The sequence below is a fragment of the Octodon degus genome, unplaced genomic scaffold (assembly GCF_000260255.1).
Source record: "Octodon degus isolate 3935 unplaced genomic scaffold, OctDeg1.0 scaffold00238, whole genome shotgun sequence".
Classification (NCBI taxonomy): domain Eukaryota; kingdom Metazoa; phylum Chordata; class Mammalia; order Rodentia; family Octodontidae; genus Octodon; species Octodon degus.
Window position 1 is genome coordinate 2114791 of NW_004524814.1, and position 21539 is coordinate 2136329.

The window sequence follows — 21539 nt, forward strand, 5'->3', positions numbered from 1 at the left end:
GAAATTGTTATATTTGGAAGATCTCTATCTTTGCTTATTTCTATTTGTGCCTCCTTTTTAATGTTTTGACTTCTGACTATTTGTAGACTTTTATTAGAAGTTTGGGAACATTTATTTTGGGAAGAACTTACTATGAAAATTATAGTCTAATGGTAGAAATAAATATTACATTTCCTGAAATAAACATTTTGTAGTTGGCGTTATTGGTGTTTCTGTGTTTCATCCATATGGAAGTGTTAATGAACTAGGACTTTAACTTTGTGTTTTTGCGTAACGGGTTGACTTGGAACATTACATAAGAATGTGAATTTGAGAAAATTTGCAGTTACTCTGCTGAGTTGTGATTGGAGGCAGAGTGTGTAGTATGTTTGAAAAAGGAAGATGGATGTACACTTTAGCCCTCGAGAATGAATGGAAGGATTGTGAGTTGCAGGCTAAAGTTGCCTGCAGTTTCAACCTGGAGTTACAAGGTGAGATTTTAATTTTATTTTTATTTTATTTTATTTTTGCAGAACCAGGGATAGAACTCAGGCCCTTGCACTTGCTAGGGAAGCGCTTATTCTACTGAGCCATCTCCCCGGTCCCAAGATATTAATTTTAAAAAGCAAAAGGAAAGAAGGAAGGATGAACAGAGGCTAAAGCATATCTTTGTCTTTTTCAAATTATTAATGAATCAACATAGAGAATAGCAAAGGCACAGAGCTGACACATACTCAGTGGTTCAGTAAATTTTGTGTCAGGTGATGGTGCCTACTTTTAATCCCAGCATTTGGATTTAAATTTTCTTTTTTCTTTTTTTTTTGCGGAACCAGGGATTGAAGTCAAGTCCTTGTGCTTGCCAGGGAAACACTTATTCCACTGAGCCATCTCCCTGGCCCCAAAATTCCTTTTTTTTTTTTTTTTTTTTTTGCGGAACTGGGGATTGAACTCAGGCCCTTGCTCTTGCCAGGCAAGCGTTTATTCTACTGAGCTGTCTCTCCCCGCCCCCAATCCCAGCATTTGGAAGGCTGAGCACGAGGATCACTGTGAGCTCAAAGATTAAAGCCTCTCCAAAAACAACAAATACTAAAAAATTAATGTTTAGAGTCAGAAACATGTTCCACTAACAGTACAGTGTATGTTGTATATGGAGATAATCATCAATTTAAAAAACTTGCTTTTAATCTAAAAATCTTGAAGTATTTGAATTTTGAAAACTTATTAGTACGTGGAGTTTTTCTTTGTTTTGCGTTTTGACAGTTTTGTCTATTTGAGACAGGGTTTTACTATGCAGTTGAGGCTGGCCCTAAACTTACTATGTAGCCTAGCCTAGCCTCAAAGCAGTCCTTTCTGCCTACCTAAGCTTCTTGATTGCTGGGATCACAGGTGTGTGCCACCACTCCTGGCCTGTTATGAATTTATTTTAGTCCTTAACATAATACAAGGAAATAGCATCTATTAATATATAAAAAGACGAGGTGCTGTGATCAAGAGGAGTTTATTGTAAACACGCTTTAATGTTCAAACATAAGTCAGTGTGCTATGCACAACAGTGAAAAAGTATAAAACTTGGTTGAAATTATAAGGTGCCCAAAAATAGAGGTGGAACATATTAATATTTGGGAAGACCAGTAATGTTTACATATCACTGAGAGTGGTTTTTTTTTTTTCTTTTTTGTTGTTGTGACTGTCAGGCCAACTTTGTAAAGAAAGAAGGTTTATTGGGCTCATGGTTTTAGGGGAGATTTTTGTTTAAGGGAGGTTTATTTTTTGTTTTTTGGTGCCGAGGACCGAACCCAGGACTTCCAGCTTGCTAGGCAAGTATTCTACCACTGAGCCAAATTCCTAGCCCCTGAACTCATGGTTTTAGAGGTTCAGAGTAGAAGGTATGATGAAGAGCCCCCATTGATTATGGCAGCTGCAGCAGATGGAACCGACTGATGAGAAAAAGTCCAAGAAGCCAGGGAGCAAAGACTGCAGTGATGGCAAATATTTTAGAGTTTTCAACAATACAAAATGCCCACTGTGGCTTATATACCATGGGTTTGCCACCACTGGACTAACAGTGTTTTGGAAGGCCTACCCCAGGCTGAACTAAGGAGTTCCTGCTAGGTCCTGGACTGTCTATCCACTGCCTCTTCCTTCTCTCCTTTCCCTTCCTTCCCTTCCTTCTCTTCTTTCTTTCCTTGTCCTTCTCCTTTCATTTCTTAGGGGAGGGGCTCTTACCTTGTTGTCCATTGGTCTGGGAACCTGCAGTCCTGGCTCAGCCTCTGTAGTGCCGGTATTGTAGGTGTGTCCAAAGTGTATCCACCATGCCTAGCAGGCTCCACCTCTTAAAGGACCCATCATGTCTGTCAGTAGTACCAGGGATCCAGGCATTCAACAGTGTTGGGTGACTGCACTTAAACCATGTCCAGGCCATAGTAATTCACTCTCATTTAGCTGGCTTGTAGATTAACATTTCCAGGGGCTTTTAGCATTTATATAATTTTAATTAACAAATAATATGTTTACCTTTTTTGTTTTTTGAGACAGGGTCTTCGTATATAGTTCAGGCTGGCCTTGAACTCACTTTGTAGTTCAGGTTAGCTTCAAACTTATGGTGACCCTCCACTCCTGCTGGGATTATAGGAGTGTGCCACCATCCTTATTTATTTATTTTGTGGTGAGAATGCTTAAAAATTGCTGTTAGTGACTTCAAAGATATAATATGTTATAGTTACCATGTTGTAGAAATCTCCTGACTTTATTCCTAATGGCAAATTTTGTATCTTTTAAACCAGAGGTCTTCCTGAGGCCTCACACCACCCACTCTGTCCCCTCCAACTTTAATAAGCCTCTTTTGTAGACATTTTCTGCTTTTAATAAGTTTTACATTCTAGGTTCCACATATATAAGTGATATGTATTATCTGTGTGTCTGGTTTATTGCCCTTGAGGTAATGTTCTTTAGGTTTATTCTTGTTGCCACAAGTGACAGGATTTCCTCCCCCGCCCTTTTTTTTTTTTTTTTTTTTTGGTACAGGGGATCAAACTCAGGACCTTGTGCTTGCCAGCCAGGCATATCCTCCTCCTTTTAAAGGGCTGAATGGCATTCCACTGTGTACACAGACCCCTTCCTTGGTCCCTTCACCTGTCTGTGGGCACTTCCATTGATCTCACCTCTTTGCTGTTCACTGTGTGCTCAACAGTGAACATGAGAGTGTAGATTTTTCATGTGCTGATTTTGAGTTGTTTGCTTATGTTCCTCATAAGTGGGATTGCTGGATCACATGGTAGTTCTATTTTTAATTTTCTGAAGAACTTCAGTACTGTTTTCGTTTTTTGCTGTAGCATTGCAGCGTGCACCTTCCAGCAGTAACCATTAGTGTTTCGATTATAGCCAATCCAGTAGATGTAAGGTGATAATGCCCTATGCTTTTATTTATGTATTTATTTTTTGCAGATCTAGGGATTGAACTCAGGCCCTTGTGCTTGCCAGGGAGGTGCTTATTCCACTGAGTCATCTCCCCAGCCCCCTTGCCCTATGCTTTTAACTTGCCTTTTCTCTGGTGACTAGTGATGTTGAACAATTTTCATATACTTGCTGGCCATTTGTATGTTTTGCCTGCTCAAGTCCTTTGTTCTTTTTAGTCAGGTCCTAGTATTGAGTTCTTTATCTATTTTGGTATTATACACTTATCAGATTATACTTTGCACAAATTTTCTCCTACCTTTCCTTTCTTGGTAGATTCCTTTGCTGTGCAGGGCTTTTTGGTTTCATATAATCCCTATGTTTTTTTTTTTTTTTTTTTTTTTTTAGTTGTCACATTCAACGTGATTTTCCAGATAGTGTCATCGAGGTTTTTCCTTTGGATGTTCTTCTGAATTTTAGATTTTGAATATTTGGCCTATTTTGAGTCAGTTTTTCTCTACGGTGGGAGAAATTAATGTAATTTCATTTTTTTGTTAGATTACTCTTGCTTATACCATTTACTGAAGAAGCTGATTTTCCCCATTTTGTGTTCTTGGCACTTCTGTTGAAAATCTGGATTTATTTTGAGGTGTTCTCTGTTCTTCCATTGGTCTGTTTTTATGCCATTACCATAGTGTTTTGGTTACTATGTTTTTTGGGTAAACCCAACCCCCCCGGAACTGGGGATTGAACTCAGGCCTTTGCACTTGCCAGAGAAGCGCTTATTCCACTGAGCCATCTCCCAGGCCCCCTTTTGGGTAAATTCCAGCCTTGTTGTTCTTCAGGAGCATTATGGTTATTTGAGGACTGTGGATCACCATGCCCAGCTTGGTTCTGTTAATTTTACCACAGTATTTTCTGTTTCTGTGTTTCTGTTTCTGATACTGGGGATTGAACTCAGGGCCTTGTGCATGTTAGCACAAGCTAGTGGCAAACACTATATAACCAGCCTCTTTTGTATTTCTCTGAAAGTATCAACTAGTGTTTGATGGGGACTACACAGAATTTGAATCCTCTAGTATGAAATACCCCCCCCCCCCATTCTGGAGGTTGAACCCAAGGCCTTTACACTGAGTTATATGACCAGGCCTCTTTAAATTTTTAATTTTGAGACAGTGTCTGGCCAAGTTACCTGAGCTAGGCTCAAACCTTCTACCACAACCTTACAGAGTGCTTGGATTGCAAGTGTGTATTACTGCATCTGTCCTCGATGAACATTTCAGTTAGCTTCCCTACCTTCTCTGTGTCACTGGGCAGGGTCGAAAGAGGTAGTCAAAATAGACATGGTGGACCTTGACATACTCTACCCATAGGACAGGCTACAGGCATGCTGATTTGCATCCCAGAAAAGGGATTTTCAGAAAAAAACAATGAGAGGTACACATGGGTTTATTAGGCAGAATTTTTTTTTTTAAATATTTATTTATTTTTATTTATTACATTTATTTATTGTGTGTGTGTGTGTGGTCAGCTCAGCCCACCAGGGGGCGGGGCTGGCTGGCATGTGGTGCTGGGGATCGAACCGTGGTCCCTGTGCTTCGCCAAGCTTGATTCAGGTAGGTGCTTTAGACCACTGAGCCATCTCTCCAGCCCTATTAGGCAGAATTTTAAAGCTTTTTTTTTTTTTCTATTGGGACTCAAACTCACAACCTCATGCTTGCGAGGCAGGCATTGTACCACTGAGCTGTATCCCCAGGTTGGCAGAATTTAATTTTAAAAGCACACAGTCAGATTGCTGGCCTTAGAAACAGAGGCAGAGGCAGAATGGCTTTCCTGGAGTTCTGCTGTGAAGGCTTCTTTTCTTTTTTCTTTTTTGTCCTTTTGAGACAGGATCTTCCTATGCAGTTTAGGCTGACCCTGAGCTCACTTTGTAGCCTGAGCTGGTCTTAAATGCGCAAGTTCCTCCTGCCTCGGCCTTCCTAGTAGAGTGTGTGTGCCACCAGGCTTTGTGAAGACTTTTTAACCCCTTTTTTGTTGCTGGTTTTAAGGTGTCCTAGGGTGTGCTCTGCAGCTTAATTTCCACTGCTTTTTTTGACTAAGTGAATTAAAGATACAAATTTAAATAAAGAAAGACTGTGTGTGTGTGTGTGTGTGTGTGTGTGGCCAGCTTAGCCCAACCTGGGGTTAGGGCTAGCACAGCATGTGGTGCCAAGTATTGGCAGTCCCTTGTGCTTGCCTAAACAGGTGCTTTAGACCACTGGCCTCTAAATGACATTTTATTGGACACCTTACTGGAAAGGGGGCAAAGGAAGAACAATAACTACCCTGATAAATCTGGTTGGGGAATCTGTAAAGACGGCAGGCCTCTGTTCTTGGTGCTTTCTTTATGAGTACTAAGGTCCTTCCCCCTACCTGGATTGGTGGTGTTAGATGGATCTTAGGCCTCCAAACCCTAGTCTCCCCCATGCCTTCATCGACATTCACCTTCCTATGTGGTCTTCTTGTCCTTGTCAGAGCCTTATCTGTAATTCATCAGTTGGTTAGAAGGGGTCTTACAGGTCATGTTAGTAATTAAATAAGGAAGGAATACTCTCTTACAATGGCCCTAGAGTGAGAATACATATGCCTATGTATGTAGATGCATAGGTGTCTATTTTTATATACTAAATAAGAGTCTTCAGTAGCCACTGCTTTTCCCATTTTATTTTATTGAAGGTGGGGAGGAGTGGCTCATTGGTTAGGGCACTTGCCTGGCTTTAATTTATTTATTTGGTACAGAGTCTCTCCATGCAGCTTGGACTTGTGATTCTCCTGTCGCAACCTCCCCAGCACTGGGATTACATGTGTGGGCCACCATTCCTGGTTTCAGTGGCCAACACAGCTTGCCTGGGGTTCTGGAGCTGTCTCTGCATGTGGTACTAGGATCTAACCCAGATCCATGTGCTTGCTAGGCAGGCACTTAGACCACCAAGCTGTCTCCCCAGCCCTCTCCTTTACTCTATAATAATCATGGCTTTAACCATGATTATTACAGAATTTTTATCATATTGTTCCCAGTGGGCAGCCACTGCATTCTGTCCCTTTTAGATAGTCACCTCATTTTACCAGTTTGTCTACTACATTTTGCCCATCTTCTATTCTATAAATCTTGAATATGGGCTAGGTATATAGTTCAGTGCCACAGAGCCTTCCTGCCAAGCATGAGGCTCTGAGTTTAATTCCTGGTACCAAAATATCTTGGATATGTGCATCTTACACCCTGTCCCAAGGAAGTATATTACCAGATGGTAGAGCTGAGGGAAATTCTTGTTGGGTTTTTGGTGTCCTGAGGAAAATATTAGACAAGACACAGAGAGATGGTGAGGATTTACATTTATTAAAGATGGAAAAGAAGCACACAATACAGAGTGAGAACAGGCAGTGAACAGACTCACAATGGCCCCAAAGATGGAGAGGGATCTTTTGTTCTGAAATTCCTGGATTGACTTCATCATGCAGATAAGGCATTGGGAAAGTCATTCTGTCAGATACTCACTTGGCCTGACAAGTACTTATTGAAAGACTCAGTTTACACCTTGGCTTTCCCCCTAGATAGATGTCAATGAAGGATTAAAAATAATGCTTCTAGGGCCAGTGAGATAGCTCAGTGGACTAAGTACCTGCTTTGGGAAGTACAGGGACTAGGGTTCAGTCCCCCACATGTCACGCTGATCCTGGGCACACTAAGCCAGACTGAGTTCAGGCATGGTGGCATACACCTGTAATCCCAGCACTGGGGAGGCTGAAAACAGGAGTATCACTCTGAGTCTGAACTGTCTAGTGAGACCTTGTCCAAAAAACCAAAAAATACATTAAGAAAAATTAAAAAAAGAAAAAAGGGAAGAAAATAGTGCTCCTATCATTGGTCCTGTGAATAGTGCTAGGAACTTAACAGGCCTCCTATATCCTGTGTTCTATCTGTGTGTCCTGGATCTCCGTGTCTTTGACAGATTTTGCCTGGTTGTTGGCCAGTTTTGCCCCTGTCATAATCTCCTACCTCACCTTCTGTCCAAGTTTTAGTGAGCACTTGGTCTTCTGGGCTGGCACTTGGTGGCTGCCCTGGGCAGAGTTGGCAGGACTCTGTTCCCATATGTTTAGGTAGCTTATAGTACTTGGCCCAGATTCATGGTAGTGTAAGAGCCTTGTGGCCTCTTGATCCACTACCATATCAGAAGATAGAAAGGGCCTGCTCTGTAACATCTCAGATGGGTTCATTTGTAGTGCAGTTTTGGGGATGTTTTACATCCTCATGAAGGCAGCTGGCATTAACAGGAGCCAGGACTCATGTCTCTTGGCAAAATTTTGTCAGCGCTCTCTTTAGAGTCTGGTTGGCTTTCCTGACCTTTCCAGGGGGCTGAGATGTCCATGTCAACTAGAGACCGTCAATATTCTTAAAGCCTTTGCCACCCTGTGAGTTACTTGAGAGGTAAAAGAGGGCCCATTGTTACTTTTAAGTGACTGAGTAGTCCCAAACTGAGGAATGATTTCTTTGAGGAGATCCTCTGTTGGTAGCCACTCAGATTTGTACACCCAGGTTCAGTTGCTCAGAACTGACCACATCAAAGCTTTTTTTTTTCTTTTGGGTAAAAAAGGAAAAGGATTTTTTTCAAAGGTATTTCTTGAGATGGGAGGGGACATTTTCCTTAAGTCAACATCTCCCCAGTACAGATGTGTGAAAGAATCTTTTTTAAAAATTGGGGGCTGGGGAGATAGCTCAGTAGAGTAAGCACTTGCCTGGCAAGTGCAAGGACCTGAGTTCAATCCCCAGTTCTTCCAAAAAAAATGTTCGTTAGTACATTTTAGGTATATATAATGATCAATCAGGGAATTTGTGCCTGTACATGATAGAACTTGATTGCTTTTTTTCTTCCCATTTCCCTACCCTCCCTTCAACCCCTTTCCCTCACCTTGTACCAAGGTGGGGGTGAGGAGCACAGACAGTACAGATCTACATGTCCGCTTTGTCACTTTCAGCCATCTTCAGCTCATCCCTTTTCTGTGGAAAGGAAATCAGGCACATGCTTTCTGGGGGCTCCTAGATTTCTGTGTATTCTTTCACTTCATATGGGCTCAGGAGAGGAAGGGTTGTTGGCTTTGTGTTCAGCAGGAGAAAGTTTGGTGTAATTGCTGATGTTGAAGAAAAATGGCCTAACTTACATTCCTATTTTACACCTTGACTGTATCTGTCTCTTTCTCTCAAAACAGGGTCTGTGTGGTTCAGGTTGATCTCTAATTCAGTGATCCTCCTGTCTCACCCTCCTGATGGCTAAGAATGAATATATATTATATATTTTTCTTTTCTTTTCTTTTCTTTTCTTTTCTTTTCTTTTCTTTTCTTTTCTTTTCTTTTCTTTTCTTTTCGTGGAATTGGGGATTGAACTCAGGCCCTTGCGCTTGCCAGGCAAGTGCTTATGCTATTGAGCTGTCGACCCAGCTATATATATATTTCATCCTGCTTTCAAATAGCCTTTTCTGGGCTGGAGAGATGGCTCAGTGGTCTAGGGCACCTACTTGGAACAGGCTTAGCAAGGCATTAGGGACCGCGGTTCGATCCCCCAGCACCACATGCCAGCCCCGCCCCCTGGTGGGCTGAGCTGGCCACACACACCACACACACTCTCTCTCTGTCTCTCTGTCTCTCTCTCTCTCTCTCTCTCTCAAAAAAAAAAAAAAAAAAAAAAAAAAAAACAAATAGCCTTTTCTGAATGGGTAGGGAAGGCCTTAGTCCACCCAGTAAAGGTGTCAATTGTGATTAATATTTGTTTAAATTCTCCACGTGGTGGTGGCCTGTGCATAAAGTATAGTTGTCAGTCTTCACCACGGTATGTCCCTCTGCTCTGTATGCACTCTAACAAAGGAGGTGGTCTGAGTTTGTCAGGTTTATCATAGGCAGAAAGAGGACACATTTGGCAGAGCCGTTGGATGACACTGCTAGGCATGGTCTTATGAAAATTCTTGTGACCTATGCAGCATTTCTTCCATATGGGAAAAATGATGAATGTGTATATCTTTGCATTGTGTCCCTTGAGGAAGAACCTGTTTGTTTCCCAAGTACCACAAAAATCCTCATTTGATTCCTCCTTGTCCTAAGGCCCATTTGTCTTCCTGGAAGTATAGTCTGCTGTTGATGGTTCCTTGGGATCTGAGAATGAGGCTAGGGTCTTGAGAGGCCTGCATGACTGCTCCTTTTTCCTCCCTGCCTGCCTTTTAATTTACCAAGAAGACTTTGGGCCTTTCTGTTGGGTGTGCTTTGTAATAAACGACAGCAGCCTGCCTTGGAAGATAGACTGCCTCTAGGAGTTGAGAATTTATTGCTTGTCCTTTATAGATGTTTATCATTAGCAAAACCCTTTCTTTCCAGATTGCTACATGAGCTTGGACTGCTAGAAAGGGAGATTTAGAACTTGTGTAACTATTTAGCCTTTTGCCTTTTCTAATAACAGTGCTTAAATAAGGGCTACTGCTTTTTGAGTGGAGCCGGGGGCGAAGGTATTTGGCTCCAGTGACCTGTTGTCAACTGAGAACTGTATAATCTGCCTTATCTGCCTTTTGATGTCTTTCTTTGGACAACACTACTTCCATCAGTGAACCACAGTTTATCAGTGTCACGGAGGAGCAGGTCACCAATGTCTTGCCTGCATACATAAGTCTGGGAAGCCACCTTTCACAAGAATGGTTAACCAACCTCTGAGCCTGTAGACATCAGTTAGGCAGGATTAAGGGTAATTCCTATCTTGGCAACCCACTTTCTGGACTCCCTTCTGTCCTCAGACAGAAACTTTCTTTCACAATAAATTCTTCCTACTCTTAAAAAATTCCAATCGTTACCATAAAGGTAATGACCTCAGGGGCATCATTAGGAAGCCATTCCCGTGTTAGCCACCTTTTGTGTCAAGAATAGCCCTGGCCTGGTCAAGAGTCAGTTCTAGTTTTTGTCTCACAGTTAGTTTTGTAGCTTCTTCTGTTAGCATATCTGTAGCTGCTGTTGCCCTCAGGCCAAGTAGCCATCCAATACCCACTTTGGTCTAGATTGTTTGAAAAGTGACATTGGATGGGGTTCCAGCTTTTGGGTCAAGGCACCCAAAGAAATTCCTCTTTTGTGATACCTGGAGAAGGACCAATTTTCTTAAATTGGGTATTCCTAGTGTTGGAGCCTGAGTGAAGGCATGCTTTATTTCTTGAAAAATGTCAAGTCACTTTTGTCCATTCTAAGGGCTCACACTCGAGGATTTGCTTTCCATTAGTTCAAAATTCAGCATCTAGATTTAGCAGAAGTTGGTCATTCCCAGGAAGGAATGAAGCTGTTGCTTGGTGGCAGGGAATCTGAGATCACAGATAGCCTAGATCCAGACCCTAGACTATTGTCATTCCATAGGTGTAAAGTGTACCCCATGTATTGGGCTACACTTGAGCCTTTTCCTTTGGGACTACATCCCACTTTAGTGAAGGCATGCTTTATTTCTTTTCTTCACTAGAAAATTGAAAGTTTGGGTACTATTACGCATCTTTTTTGTTTGTTTGTTTGTTTGGGTTGGGTTTTTTTTGTACCGGTAATCAGACAGTGGGCCACTAAGCTGTATCTCCAGGTGGGAAGTATTATGGTTGGATATAGCCCAAGTTGGGCTGTAGATTAAAATATCACATATACAACAGTCCCCTGCTCAAGTTTAGGGGAGGGAGTAACTTTAAATTCTGTGGAAAAACTTTTTCGAGATGGCATTTGGCATTTTCTCATTCAGAGACAAACAGGAATTGGGAGACTGGATAGAAAAGAATAGAAAACACCCCATAACCAATTTGTGTCTCTTGGAATTTGGGATCAAGCACTAAGGGTGGGAGGGGATTATGGCGTCAGTAATGAGGTGGAGGTTGTGTTCCATCTGATGTTCTCCTTAAATGTTTCTGTGGGGAGAGGTTGCTAAGGGACTGACAGTGGCACAAAAAGCTGTGTTTGAGATGCTTGTCTGTCAGGTGCTTCAGGCCCTGTGATAGGTACTTCTTTCCACCGTCAGAAAATGTGCACACCTACAGCCTTTTTTGTGTGTCTTGTCAAGGATACCAAGAACCTAGAAGGAACTCCCCCAGGAACCGTGGTCTGACAGCAAGTTCTATAAATGTCTTGTTTGAAATAGAAGAAAGGAACCCATCCCCTACCCACCAGACACAGTTAGAAAGGAGCCCTGTGGGACAGATGTAGATATATATATACACAGCACGACAAGCAGACTGTCCTCCATTGTGTGGTCAGATGTTTTTATGTAAGATAATATCAGTGACTGCATCATGCAAACACTACATTTTAAGGAAGACTTATATTTTATCAGAGTTATATTTTCTTTGGGTTCCTTGCTTCTCTCACATTTTCTTTCAGGACTGGGGATCAAACTCAGGACCTTATGCATGGTAGGCAACTACTACTGAGGTATGCCTCTAGCCTCCTCACTTTTGTAGGGGAGGAGGAGCCTGAGGTCTCACTGTATTGTGTAGCTGGCCTAGAATTCTTGATTTTTTTTTAACTGATAAAAATTTTTTTTATTTTGCTTTTGAAATTTTACACTTTTCCTGATTATTCTGTGTAAGGTGAAACTAGAACTGTTTAAAAGACATACACAAATCTAGTACATCAATAACTGGGGATTTTTCCTTTTTGCTATATTATTTCACAACCATGGGTGTGCTTGCTAGGCAATATAACCATCACAGAAGCAAAAGTTAGGCAGAATACGTAGAATTCTTGATTTTTCTTCCTTAGCCTTCTCAGTAGCTGAGATCATAGGTCCACATAATGCCCAGCTTACTTTTTTTGAGACAGGGTCACTATGTAGTTCAGGCTGTGTTTGAATTCACTGTGTGGTCCACATTGGTCTTGATCACACAGTGGTCTTCCTGCCTCAGCCGGCTAGCTACTAGGATTACAGTGTTTGCCACCACTAATCTTAAGAACTACATCATTTTGTACTCTCACCTGAATGTCAAACTCAAGACTTGCTTACCACTGAAGAGTTACCTTCAAGTGACTCTAGGCCTAGGGAATTTACATTGTGGGTGCTGTATATTTGGAATTTATCATGGCAAACTAGGTTTTCTCCTCTTTTGTATCTCACTGCAGACAGAAATAACTTGCTCCTCACATAAAACCCAGTATCCTAGCAAGTGATAGACTTTATAATAAATTATTTCACATCAGAAAATTTGTGTTTATAAACTAGTTTTACTCTCCTAGCTACCTAAACTGACACATACTTTTTTCCATGTTAAAAACAGGCACTGTTTTCTTTCTAGCTCAGAAATTCAAAACAGGGGTGTCATGGGTTTAGCACATGATCCAGCTGACCAGTGGTGTACATCTTTAAATTTCCCAAGTAAGGAAAAGAATTTAAGAGTACCCTTGCTTAATGTCTTAGGTGCAATAAACTATTGAACAGGATTCTTAACAGTTGGCTGGAACATTATTCCCAAGTGTAAAAATGCAGTTAAAAAACAGCATAGGGATAGAAGGCATGCTGTGTTCTATGTATTTATTAAAATACTGATCCATTAATAATGGACACTTATCTTCAAATAATTACCACAAGATTTTTTTAAAAACATTTCCTACCCTAAAAAGCCAAATGTAAATTTTCACTCCTCAGTATCTTTTTTCCTTTTCTGTTGATTGAGGCTATAGTATTTAATCATGCAAGTAAAAATAATTTCTGTCCTAACAATTGTATTTTAAAAAATTTATTAAATTTCTATCCCATAGCTTCTTAGGGTCTGAGCAGAAAAACTGAAGTACTTATTTTGGCTTTTGTTGTTGGAGTGGCAGGATCTCACTATTTAACCCAGGCTGGCCTTGGATTCACTCTGGTCCTCTCCCCTCAGCCTCCCAAGGGATTATAGTATGCCTCACCATGCCCAGGAAATTGCTTATTTCAACAGAGGGCCAGCCTGTATCATAAAGATGTATTAACTAAATATAAAGTGAAACATATAATTATGCAGGAAAGTATTTTAAGTTACCTTGGAGGAAACGTAAAAGAGCCACCATTTTAGGGATGGGGCAACAGAAATGCCATAGCCCTCAAGGCTTTTGAAGTTCTCAGGGAAAAGATTGTGAGAGGGAGGAGAAATAAAGAGACAGAAAGCTCAGATCAGGTGGAGCTCTCTCATGATAGAGAAAGGAACTGCTCAACTACTACAGCACATTTATGTTTGGCAGGTTTGTATGGTGTGACACCCCTTTGAATAGCAACCTATTGCTTGGATTGTCTCAGAGCTTGGTATTCTCTGGACTAAAGCAGCTTGTCCACATGGTTTGCATTGGGCACTCTTTGTACTATACTTGAACAGGGCTTGCCTTGCACCTGAACATGGGATCATTTTCTAGCTTCAGCTACTCCCTACATCTCCCCCTTTTCTATTTCATAGTTGGAAGCAGTGGGTGGTCAGCTGAAGTTGGAGGACTTGTGCAGACAATTTATTTTTTTTCTTTTTTGGCAGAACTGGGGATTGAGCTCAGGCCCTTGCGCTTGCCAGGGAAACGCATATTCCATTGAGCCATCTCCCCGGCAGATAGTTTATTTCTTGTGGTTACACTTTTTTGCTGGATGTTCAAGATCAAGTTAAAGTGAGACCTGTATTTTTTTAGTTATCTATCAAGATCAGTTAAGTTTCCTCAGAACTTACTGTGGAACCATGTATAGTATCTCTTAGTTCTGTCAGTGTCAGCTATCTGGGTGAGTTAAAGTCATTGCTTGACCAAGTTGCTTTCTGTGAAAGCTTGGGAGATTCTTTTTCCTGGTGACTCTTTGTAGGCACACTATATACACCACTGATCACTTTCCTCTGTGGTCTCAGTCTTCATGGCCAGAAGACCAAGGATTCACTGAATTTAGGATGTCACAGCAGAGGTTCTTTTGTGTCCTGGCTCCTCATTGACCTTAGAGTGCTGGGGCAAAATATTGGCTATCCTTCTAGCCTATCTATCTTTGTAGTTTTTGGTCTCCAAATCTCAGTTGTTGAATATCCAGAAAAGAATGTTAATGAAGGCAGTAAACTTAATATTACTATGTTATCTAATCAAACACCTTAGAACATGAAATAGAACTATTATTTTCTGACAATCATGGGACAGTCTAATATTTGAATCCCTATAGAATGTTAATGGTTACATATTTTACACAGAAAACTAGAAATCAAAAGCCTTATGTAATATCACAACATGACAATCGTGACATTAACATAATTAAATTCCCATTTTTACATAGCATAATCTTTTAAATAATCTCTTAATACATAAGAAACTTTTACCTAATTTATCCTATGATATATATCATAGTTTTTGTTAGAGACGTATGTCTGAATCTGAAAGAAAAGTATCACCTTAAATAATCCCTGTTTTACATTTTGGAAGACCTGTACCTCTGGAGGTAATAATACATTTAATATACTATGAGGCTTCCTTTCAAAGGCTTCCTGAGCCCGCTGACTAGACAAGATGAGCAAAGCGCACCCTCCCAAGCTGAAAAAAATTATGGACAAGAAATTATCTTTGAAATTGAATGGTGGCATACATGTCCAAGGAATATTGTGAGGATTTGATCCCTTCATGAATCTTATGATAGATGAATGTGTGGAGATGGCAACCAGTGGGCAACAGGACAACATTGGATGGTGGTAATATGAGGAAATAGTATCATGTTGGAAGCCTTGGAATGAGTTTAAACAATGACTACTCAGCAGAAAAATTCATGCCCCTCCTCCAAGTGCTACTATTTTCACTGACTGTAGATTGGGTCATACACATTTTCATATATTAAATTTTTGTTAAATAAACTTTTGTAATAGTAAAAAAAAAAATACACTATGAGGTTACTAACAGTCGTCATAGCCATATAAAATCCTTTGCACCAGAGCATCTTTTAATCAAAAACCTTATTGTCTAGAAAACATAATCCTTTGACAAATGAGCAATGTAAACATATTACAGTATATTTTAATAATATTGAGGTATCTCCCATAAGACTATGGAGCTCACTGGGGCTTCCTCTTACTGGGCAATGACTGGGATTTTTCTGAGGTTATTCAACAGAAGGAACCTTTACCAATAAGCTCTCCCCAGCCCAATTTTTTGACCTATGAACAAACCAAATTGGTTATCATTTTGGCCAGCTGGCAACCCAACTAGAAGCATGCTTTTTAAATCTATCAATCAAGTTAAACTATGAACAGATGATTCAAGAATGCAAAAGAAAAAGGGAAAAGGAAACATTTGTCAGGCTCAAATAAAAGATAGCTGTTAACTTATTGAATAAGTGGACAAACAAGTACACAACAGACTGGACAAACAGACACATAACACAGCAGACTAAAATAATTACCTATAACACCAGAGTACAATGAGACAGGTATTTTTGTATTTTGCCTTGTCTTAAGAATACTGGCAACTTGCAACTCGGTTATCTGTATACTCTTGTCAGCTATTCAGACCTTTGATTCCCTTTTTTTGGTTACCATCTCCTGGGCATCCTTGTCTGTCAGATGTGGAGCAGTCTCTTAAGTCATCACTCTCACAGGACTAAGTGGGCATCAGCTTTTTGAAAGATGGAGTCAACTTCTTTTCCAGATCTGGGTCCATAATACAGCTGGACAGCACACTCTGGCACCCAGATAGCCCATTTAGCATTTTCTGGAAGGACACAAGCATGTGCTCAGCCCCATATGAACATTGGGCTGGGTCCCTTCCATTGTCTAGTATGAATATCTTTCTAAATTTTTTCTTATACCTGATTGAATTGTTTTTCTGTTGCTGTAATTCCATCCCTAGTAGAGTTTAAAATGTTAATAGAATATACTGATAAATAGTATGTTGTCAGGTATATTTTTCTAGGGACGGATTTCTCCTTTTGTTTGTATAAGTGAATTTTGAGCATATGGTGAGCATGTTTAACAGTGTTAGACCTTAAGTATGAGGAATTTCCATGGTAAAGGAAATAAGAAAAATTTTATGAACATTTATAAGGCAGCCCTTCCATAGGCCGGTCCATTGTCAGTTTTAAGTGTAGGAAAAAGAAAAGAAGAAAGAAAAACCCTATATTTTGTAATCAGGCTCCCAGGACTCCTGCTTGCTGCTCCCACCTCTTGCTGTGGCTCCTGCCTTGCTGCATCATGGTTTGGGCGAACTTGTCAGTTTGAGGGGAAAACTGTTTTCCCCTTGGACTCTCCCTTTAGCACTGATGTTTTAGTGGCAGTGACTAGGAGGTTTAGTGTCAGAGCTGGGCTCCTTGCCAGCACTTCTCTCCCTACTTTTTCCCAGTGGATGCAGTAGTGGTCACTGCCTCTGCAGCCACATCCCCCAAGTTTTCTTTTTGCAGGAGTTTATTGAAGATTTATAATGGCATAGAAAAACCATACAGTGATTACATATACAACTAATAAAAGTTGTCTTTCAATGAATGTATTGAAAGCTAAAAAATTGATACAAGCAAAAAAGATCTAAATAAATGAAGAATTATATTGGTTGTGAATTTGAAGGAAATATTAATAAACAATGTTGAAAAAAAGTTTGAGAATTCACACTACCAGATATCAAGTTACTACAAAGCCATAGTGAGACAGTGATAAGCTGGAGCCAGCCTGTTTCACAAGCCAGCTCGTGACAACCAAATAATGAATGTTCACAAGTTTTATAGGTTGGTTGTTGTTATATTGGTTATTTGAAATTGTCTACTGTAAAAGTATATTTTAAATAAAAATCAACAAACCACAAATCAAAGGGCCAGCCAGATAGCTCAGCAGACTAAAGCACCTGCTTAGACAGAGTGGCCAGGGTTCAATCCCTAGCACCCTAAATTGTGCCAGACCTGCCCCCAGGGCATGCTGAGATGGCGACTGAGCCTGGGCGTGGTGGTACACCTGTAATCCCAGCACTTGGGAGCTGAATATAGGAGGATCACTAGAAGTCCAATCTGTGTAGTGAGACCCTGTAGACCCTGTACTAAATACATTAAATACACACACACACACACACAAATCAGTACTCGCCACATTACTCCCTTTACCCCACCCCCCAACCACTAGGGGCCTACCATGCAGAGCAGGGCCATGACGTCTCAGGGACTCTCTTGAGCTGTAGCATCCCTACTGTATGGCAGAGCTGTGGTAATCCGTGCTGGAAATTTCCTGGAGTAGGTCAGTCTTCCACATCAGTATTGAATTAATACTCATTTCCCCAGTGATACTCTTGTTGGCACTTTGTACATATACTAGGAGGTTTTGTTGAAGGGGCAGAATGGCTGAGCTGCCCATACAGGTGCAGCAGAGTAATCTTAGGCAAAATGTCTCTCCCTTTTGCAGCTGAAACAAGTAATTTTGCTTTCCTCCCCCGCTTCTAGGCTGTGGGTGAATAACCTGAGTGATAGTTGTTGCCAGGGTAACCTCTTATACGTATGAGGGATGTATAATGTCTGTACAAATTTGAATAATCTCAGCCAGTGTAGCCCAATTTTTGTGGGCTCTTATAGCCTCTTTGCACCATTTGTTTGCATTTCAAAGGCAAATTTTGAGCCATTCACTTGAAAGATGACTATTTTATGAGGGGGGAAGTCTCAGCCTGTGATGCTGCGGTTTCCCTGAACTGAGAAGGTGGGAATTGTCACTTGTGGCTCAGTTAAGATTCTGGGGTGTCTGTCGTTCTCTCATATTTTTCCCCCCTCACTTGGGACTTAATTTTAAAATAGTTCTCTGATTCAAATTCTTTGTGGTCATCTCAACAAGCTTATAACCATTAAGACACTGTAATCCAAGTCCACAAAAGAAAGTAAATAGAGAAATCAATAATACAACAGATTTTATATATATATATATATATATATATATATATATATATTTCTTTAGACAGAATATGTTTGCTCTATATTTTTACCCCTGATTATATCAATACCAATACACCTCTGTGATCAATATTGATGCTATTAATGTACTTCTGCTCATTTTGTGTGCACAATGAGAAGTATCTCCTCACTATTTCTTCTTACCCTGGCCCCTGTTTGGGCACCCTATGCTGCGTCTTTTTTTGTTTCAGTGGCCTTAAAAAATACTTACTTTTTTAAAACCAGTGACATACTTCATCTTACTAGCACTGAGGAAATAGGTTAATATCAGTGTTTTTGTTGTTGTTGTTGTTGTTTGGTTGGTTTTAAGGATTTTTTTTTTTTTTTTTTTGCTCCGAATGCCCTCAGGGGTGGTTTGTCTGGCCTGTGTGTTGTGGGAATGAACTACAGCAACCTGAGGCTGAAAGCTTTGTCGAAGCAGCCACTTAAAGAACTGAGCTAGGGCCAGGCCCCTTGGTTGGTTTTAATTTTATGTATTTGGTGCAGCTTTTCACTATGCAGCACAGACTCATAGTGATCCTCCTGTTTCAGCTCCCCAGTGCTGGGATTACAGGCATGTACCACCATACGTGGTCTCAGTGGTTACTCAGTATACCTGGGGTGGGGCCGGCACAACATGTAGTACCAGGGATCAAACCCAGGTCCTTGTGCTTGCCCTCGCAGTGTTTAGACTGCTGAGCTATCTCTCTAGCCCCACTATCAGTGATTTGAATGGGCAATTAAGTAATATGTCAAAACTGTCACTGTAAGTAGTAGAGTTATTTCTTCTCTTTTTTTTCTACATCTCCCATTTTTGTGCTGCCTTCCCCTACTTAGATTACCAATCTTTAGGTCAACATTTTTACTCATTTGTGCTCTCAAAGCACCTTATTAGTTGGTATCTGTATTCAAATTATACAAGTAGGGGCTAGAGAGATAGCTCAGTAATATAAGCACTTGCCTGGCAAGCACAAGGTCCTGAGTTCAATACCTAGTACTACAAAAAAAAAAACAAAAAACACCAAATTATACAAGTTGTTAGGCATGAGAAAATCTAAAAGGGAGCAGATATACACTGGATATGAATCAGACATATCCAGTACATATTTATGTTTGAGTTTTGAAATTGGAGAGCTTGTGAGAATTTTAAAATAAAAACAGTAGCAATGATAAAAACCCCAGCCCAACTGAATAGAGAATTGGCTGTCCAGGACCTAACTCCCCCCCCCCCACTTAATTTCCTTTGCTTGCCACTGTATTTATAGGTTCATATAATTCATTTTCTAACTATTGGTAGAGACATTTAGGCTCTTATTGTATCTCCGTTTCCTTTCCTTGCTCTGTACCCTGGGAAAAAAGAGGTAATGCATGGTTTTACCTCTTGTAGGGCTTCACATATAAAAACATTAGTTCATTGTTTGCTTGACCAGAAACAGGAAACTCCTGGGATAATATTTTCTTCCTCTATAGATGGTATGGCTTGTGAATTCAAAAGTTCTTTGTGATTTTTTTTTCAGAAATCATATTTATGATTTTAACTTGTCTCTACCTCATAGCTTTTTTTTTTTTTTTTTTTTTTACCAGCCTCAGAATACCTTCAGGGCAGGTCTGGTTTGGCATGAGTATCAGAATCAAACCACAGCATCCTGAACCTTGACTGCTTTGTTTAAGCAGGCACTAGAACAACTGAGCTAATGGGCAGGCCCCTCATAGCATAATTTCTTATCAAAAACTTCATGAATGTTAATTATTGCATGGAATTGTATTTTAGCAGAATATTAGGTATAACTTCGGTTTTGGGGATCAATTTTTTTCCTTTATTTCAAACAACTTTGCACTGTGAACATCTCTGGTTGTTGCTATTTGAAGGTATTTTCTTAGGGAATTCCTTACTCCAGGTAACCCATCTCACTTTCTTTCAACTTTAGATTCTGTCTCTGCTGGATGCTTCTTTCTTATCACCAATATCCTACTATAACATATCCATTAAGATAGGACCCAAAAAAAACCCCATAAGGAAATAAATTGTTAAAAAGGCCCTATTTTTAAGCCTATATTTTCTCCCAGGTCTACCCTTTTCTCTCTGTCCCTCTACATAATTATATTTCTCAGAAGAGTTTTTTTTATACTATATATGTATTTTATATTTTTCTGTACATTACAGAAATATATAGAAATGAGTTTTGAGGGCCAGGGAGATGGCTCAGTGGAATAACTACTTGCCTGGCAAACACAAGGACCGGAGTTCAATCCCCGGTTCTAAAAAAAAAAAGAAAAGTAGAAGTGAGTTTTTAAAATTCATTTTTTAAAAAAATGTATTTAGTACAGGGTCTATAGGGTCTCACTACACAGATCAGACTAGTAGTGAACCTCCTGTCTACAGACTTCCAAGTGCTGGGATTACAGTTGTGTGCCACCATGCCCAGTCTCAGTTGCTGCCTCAGTGCACCCTGGGGATGGGGCCAGCATGGCTTGTGGTGCTGAGAGTTGAACTCCTGTCACTGCATCTACCTAAGTAGGTGCTTTAATCTGCTGAACTCTCTGGCCGGGCCTTAAAATTCATTTCAGTCATTCAGGAAATATTTTATAATTGCCTGTTCATGCTATACAGTGTATTAGTAGAAAACAAGCCATCCAATCTTTTCACTGAGGGAAAACAGCACTTTTTTTTTTTTTTTTTTAAGCAGTTAGCATTGACAGGTTCACAAAATAATATAAAATATGTTTGTGACAAATGCTATGAAGGAAAGGTGCAGGGAGTGTATGAAGAACTTCCTGTGGAAAGTCCAGGAACTTTCATCAATCAGTAACTGAGCTGAGACCTGGAAATGTGATGGAAAATGACTAGACATGGAGTTGCCTATCACCCCAGAACAGTATTGCTGAGGTCAGTGATGTTCACAGTGTTAGGTCCATGGACATCAGTCACCACATATTACCATGAAGTGCTGCAGAATGGCAAAGGCAGTTTTCTCCTCCCTCAAGTCCTGTGGGGTCTTAGATTCTTTGTATCTTTGTCTTGGTTTCCATAGGTACTTCTCCACCTAACCAAGAATGTCAGAATTCTTCAGGGCTGTCATGAGACTTATTGTTATAAGTTTAAACACTCCCCAGTACACATTGTACTGGGACTGAACCCAGTGCCTTCTTACTGAGTTGTATTCCTAATCCTTTTGTTTGTTTGTTTTTGAGACAGGGTCTCCTTGTGTAGTTCAGGGTGGTCATGAACATACTACATAGCCTAGATTGGCCTTGGACTTGTGGCAATCTTCTTGC

The 21539-nt window shown here is 40.4% G+C and overlaps 1 protein-coding gene across 2 annotated transcripts in view; it reads left to right on the forward strand.

Moving 5' to 3' along the window:
- The window catches only part of Jmy (junction mediating and regulatory protein, p53 cofactor), an 89939-nt gene that overhangs the window by 27834 nt on the left and 40566 nt on the right, over positions 1–21539 (forward strand). The gene's annotated exons all lie outside the window — the stretch shown is intronic.